We start from the raw sequence: 5,868 nt of genomic DNA, 5'->3' as shown, positions 1-5,868 counted from the left end.
TTAAGAAGTTCTACCTGATTTGACAGCTTAGTAACTGAGTCAACGTTATAAACGCTGGCTGTTTTTATTGGCTTAGTCCTCATGACTTGCCACTGATTGTTATTCAGAGAGATTTTCTCTATGAATTCATAGGCATCTTCCATTGTTTTATTGTTGATGGTTCAGCTAGCAGCTGCGTCAATCATTTGCCTTGTCAAGGGATTCACACCATTGTAGAACGTTTGAACTTGCAGCCAAAGCGGTAACCCATGGTGAGGGCACCTTCTTAGTAAGTCCTTGTATCTCTCCCATGTATCGTAAAGTGTTTCTAAATCCATCTGCACAAAAGAAGAGATATCATTACGCAATTTAGCCGTTTTAGCCGGCGAAAAATATTTTAGTAAAAATTTCTCGGTCATTTGTTCCCAAGTAGTGATAGACCCTCGTGGTAACGAGTTCAACCATTGTTTAGCTTTGTTTCTCAGTGAAAAGGGAAATAACCAAAGACGAATGGCATCATCAGAAACGCCATTGATTTTGAATGTATCGCAAAATTCAAGAAAATTTGCCAAGTGCGTGTTGGGATCCTCATCCTGCAAACCATCAAACTGAACAAACTGCTGTATCATCCGAATTGTGTTAGGTTTTAGTTCGAAATTATTCACAACACTAGCAAGTCTAACTATACTAGACTCAGTTCCTATTAAAGAAGGTTTAGCATAATCATACATAGTACGTGGAGCAGGATTTTGATTAGCTGCAATTGCAGGAGGCAGCTGATCGCCTGGGTTTTCAGCGATCTCGTCGGTTGGGGTTTGAGTATCGTCTTCTCGTTCATTCTTCGTGTAGTGTAAACCACACCTTATTTCTCTTTGGTTTTTGCAAATTGTATGATCGATTTCTTCTTTAAAGAGTAATGGTCCTGATGGGTTTCTTCTAGTCATAAACTATAAAAACCTGCCAAGAGAGAGAAAAAAGTAAATTAATAAATAATAAAATAAAAAAAATTGCTAGAAAAATAAATGGCTAAAGTAATAAAAATTTAGTGTTCCTAATATTTCAGTTCCCCGGCAACGGCGCTAAAAACTGGATCGCGTGATTCGTAACAAGTAATAAATATTTGTAATGAAGATCAAACCTAGACTAACTATTATCATCACGAAAAGGCAAGCGCACCTATCTAACAATAGTATAGTAATGGCAAGACTGGGATATCGTACCTAAGGGAACCAAAAGTACTAGTAATAACTATCTTTTTATTATCTAGCCTAAGAATAAAAGCGTTTGTTTTAATTAACTAATTATTTAAACTAAGAACGCACAGAGAAAAGAATTGGGGAATTACTTTTGGGAAAATCGATTGACTTGAGAAAATACCTAAGGAAAAATCCACCTAGACTTTATGTAACACCCCAAACCCGGCCTGGAAGTTTGGCTCGAATCTGGCGTGTCACATTGAAGTGTTTTTCAGAAACCATGTTTCCATTAAAAACCCTTCTTAATAATTAAAAACTTGTACCCTTTTTAAACCTTGTTAGAAAACCTCAGCTGAATAATATTCTTAACAACTTTGTAAAAAATCCTAGCAGTTGCGGAAGCTTAATTTAAAAACAATTGCGGTTACGTGATGTTTTGAACAGCAGTAGTTGCTTTGGAAAATCGTGTTCTAATACTAGCAATTATAAGAACAATAAATAAAATTCCAAATTTGAAATCCAGAAAATTACAACGGCTTTACTACAACCCACATAAAAACATTTAAAAGTAATAATCAAAACTATAACATAAACAGTGTGTGTGGCTTCCTCCGAGCCCCTCGCAGCCCCGATCCGTCTAAGGCTGGAAATTACCTGAAAGGTTAATAAACGGGGTGAGTTTATGAAAACTCAGTGTGAAATCCCCTACTATATAAAAGGAACAGTCAGTCATATAAAAGAATTAAAAGTTGGCCCTAGCCCTACTTACAGTTTCAGTATCAATTGGGCCTTAGCCCATTTTAACAGACAGTACCAGATGGGCTTTAACCCATTACAGAATAAGAAACATTATCAGAACTAGAATCAAAATTAGAATCAGAATTAGGTGACAGAATCAGAATCAGAATTAGAATCAGTATCAAGTAACAAAATCAAAATCATAATCAGTATTAGGTAACAGAATCAAAAATTAGAATGTGAATGCAATCCCAACCTAATCCAGCCTATAACCAACCGCTACACTCCACCCGTACCAGCCCTACACTCCATGTCGGGAATAGCTCAACCCATCCAGCCCTACACTCCACAGTTGCAGCATTGCTGCTCAGTTATCAGATATTGTGACAGAGTCACCAGATACAGATATTGTGGCAGAGCCACCAGAACAGATATTTGTGGCATAGCCACCAGAAACAGATAATGTGGCAAAGCCGCTTAACAGAATATGTGGCACAAAGCCATCGATAACTGCATTATGTTAGGCACATAGCCATCAATTAGAGTAACATAACCGTCACATAGCCCTAGGTAAATGTGATCGACATAGAGTCGTCAATAACCATATATTGGCACATAGCCTTAGGCAAATACGTTTGGCACACAACCATAATCAGGTTGGCACAGAGCCATATGTAGGTTGACAGAAAGCCATAATCAGAAGGCTTTAAGCCATCGGTAGCTGTATCATGTTGTCACATAGCCATCAGCGATGGTAGTATAGTCGGCACACAGCCTCGGGTAAATATGATCGGCACTCAGCCATTGATCAGTCCACAGTCGTCTTGGGCGACCCGTGCGACCTTATCAAATCAGTATGAATATACGGCTCTTCAGCCTTCGGTGGATCCACAGTCGTCAAGCAACCATGCGATCCTAGCAGATCAGATCTTCCTCCGTACAAAATCCCAACCCATGCAACGTGTCATGTATGCAGAATGTCATGCCCATATTTGAATCAAACAATCATAGTCAAGTCATTCATATACCAACATATATTCATAATCAAATTCGTCAACCACACAGTCCAAGTTAGTCATTTGGCCACAAGGGCAAAACAGTCATTTAACACCTTAGGGGCAAAATGGTAATTTTACCCCACAAGGTATCTCGGTAATTCCACCCTACAGGGGTATTTTAGTAATTCTACCCTACAGAGGTATTTCGGTAATTCTACCCTACAGGGGTATTGCAATAATTCTACCCTACAAGGGTATTTTGGTAATTCTACCCTGCAGGGGTATTCCAGTAATTCTACCTTACAGGGGTATTTCGGTAATTTTGTAAATCGAGGGTAAAACGGTAATTCTATAAATCAAGGGTACTTTGGTAATTTTATAAGTCGAGGGTATTTCAATAATTTTACAGGTCGAGGGTATTTTAGTAATTTCACAAATCATGGGTATTTTTGTAATTTTACAAACTAGGGGTATTTTGATGATTTTACAAACTAGGGGTATTTTGGTAATTTTACAAACCAGAGGTATTTTGGTAATTTTATAAACAAAGGGTATTTTAGTAATTTTACAAACTAGGGGTATTTTGGTAATTTTGTAAACCAAGGGTATTTTGGTAAATTTACAAACCAGGGGTATTTTGGTGATTTTATAAACCAAGGGTATTTTAGTAATTTTATAAACCAGGGGTATTTTGGTAATTTGGTAAACTAAAGTATTCTAAACAGGGATAACAATACGAATGGCCCTAAAGCCTATTCTCGGCCCAAATGGGCCCACACATTCGCGTTGCCCTTTTAGCCCAAATCTAGCCACAGATATGAGATTCACCTAGCCTAGTCCAATATTTACTATACAATCAAACAACTTATCCAATAGGGCTCGTTGGCCCATTGGGTCCACATGGCCCCTTTCGGCCTATCGCGGCCCGAAGTAGCCATCCTAAAACTAGAGTAGTGAGAAATACACACCTGATAGGAGACTGGAGTTAATCCACGCTCTGAGCACTCTTAGCCGACGCTCGACCCAAACGAGCACGCCATACAGCGAAAGGGATCAGCCAAGAAAATGTACCTTTACTCTCTTCATGGTTCCCTCTATTTAAAGCCAGCTTCGCAACCACTCTTATGTTAGCTTCCCGATGTGGGATCCCTCCAACATCAGAGTTTAAATTCAACACCAACTCTTGCCGCCCCCTGTTAGCAAAATAAATGCTCTTTGCTTGCCATGGGATTCGAACCCATACCTCCCCTTAAATGCTCCACACACTACTTGCCACTGAACTACAAGGCTTTTTGTGTCACAATTTCTCCAACAATATTCTTAAGGCCTACCTACTACACCCAGGGTTGATTCACCTTAAACCAAAATTTTTGCTAGAGTCCAGGTTTGAACCCAGGACTTCTCCAACACTTCTCAGCACACTTAACCACTAAAACAAGCCTTCATTAACGAAATTTTCACGCACAACAGAATATTATAAACTGCCTTCAACCGCTCCCATGCTCAAGGCCCAAAACTTCTAGGCCCAAATTCAGGGTGTTACACTTTACTTGTTATTTTGGCTCCGAATCGGACGATTTATTCATTCAACTTGTTCCGTAGAGATCCCTAAGTTATGTTATTATCCTTATTCAAGACTAATAACATCTAATCCCTAGATTGAATAACCGAGACTTTTCTCTAATTAACACTCTAGGGTTGCATTAACTCGATCTATGGATCCCCTTATTAGTTTTCACCCTAATCCGACAAAATCTTGTCACCCTATTTCTAGGTGCACAATCAACTCCACTTAATTATGGAAAATGTACTCTTAGACAGGGTCTATTCCTCCTCAGAATAAGAGCGTGTCTTGAATCAGTATCCTGGGATATCAAAACAAGAATTAAGAACACATAATTAAGAACAAGTTAAATATTTATCATACGATTCAGAAAATAATAACAAGATTCGTCTTAGGTTTCATTCCCCTTAGGTATTTAGGGTTTAGTTCATAACTAAATAAGAAAACATCCCAAAAGAATAAAGAATACAAAACATAAAGAAAACCCAAAACTCCTAAAGGGGAATTGAGGAGAGATCTTCAGCCTTGATGATGAATCCGGCTTCTGAGATGGATCAATCGGCTTTCTTGGGGTAATTCCTTACCCCTCTTCTTCGTCTCTTCTTTTCTCCTCCTCTAATGCTTATTTATAGGCTTTGGAATGCCTAGAAACCCTCTAAAGTGGCCATTTCTGAATTGGACTTAACTTGGGCTCAGCAGGACACGCCCGTGTGACGTGATTGCCAGGCCGTGTTCGATCTGTTAAATTGCACACGACTGTGTGGGTCAATGGCCAGGCCGTGTGAATCGTGAAAGCCTTGGTCAACACCCTCGAAAGACACGAGCGTGTGAGCTGCCCATGTGGCAAGGCTTAGGCCATGTTATCTTCTCGATTTGGTCTGTTTTGTCCCTTTTTGGCTCGTTTTTGGTTCCTTTTGACTCTTGGTGCTCTCCTGAGTACAAAATATGAAATTAAATCATTAGGAGCATCGAATTCACCAATTCTAATGATAAATCATCTGTAAAATGTATTAAACATGGGTTAAAAATATGTATAATTTACGGTTTATCAAACAACATTTGCTTTTCCTGGATGATAGTTAATCACAAGTTCATAGTCTTTTAATAGTTCTAACCACCTTCCCTATCTCAGGTTCGAATCTTTTTGAGTCATCATATATTTCAAACTTTTGTGATCGGAATAAACATGACATTTCTCACCGAACAGATAGTGGCGCCAAATTTTTAAAGCAAACACAATCGCAGCTAATTCCAGATCGTGCGTCAGATAGTTCTTTTCATAAGGCTTTAACTGTCTCGAAGCATAAGCAATGACTTTGTTTTCCTACATCAAAACACAGCCCAAACCGTTCAACGAAGCATCACTATAGATCACAAATTCTTTACCTGATTC

At 38.8% G+C, this 5,868-nt stretch overlaps 1 non-coding gene across 1 annotated transcript; it reads left to right on the top strand.

Moving 5' to 3' along the window:
- Positions 1-243: 243 nt before the first annotated feature.
- On the top strand, positions 244-350 carry LOC121211925 (small nucleolar RNA R71). Its single transcript, XR_005907141.1, has one exon. It is a non-coding gene; the product is annotated as a small nucleolar RNA R71 (small nucleolar RNA).
- Positions 351-5,868: the final 5,518 nt, after the last annotated feature.

The sequence above is a fragment of the Gossypium hirsutum genome, chromosome A12 (assembly GCF_007990345.1).
Source record: "Gossypium hirsutum isolate 1008001.06 chromosome A12, Gossypium_hirsutum_v2.1, whole genome shotgun sequence".
NCBI classification, from domain to species: Eukaryota; Viridiplantae; Streptophyta; class Magnoliopsida; order Malvales; family Malvaceae; genus Gossypium; species Gossypium hirsutum.
The sequence above is the reverse complement of the archived record's forward strand: the minus strand, read 5'-3'. Positions and strand labels throughout refer to the sequence as shown.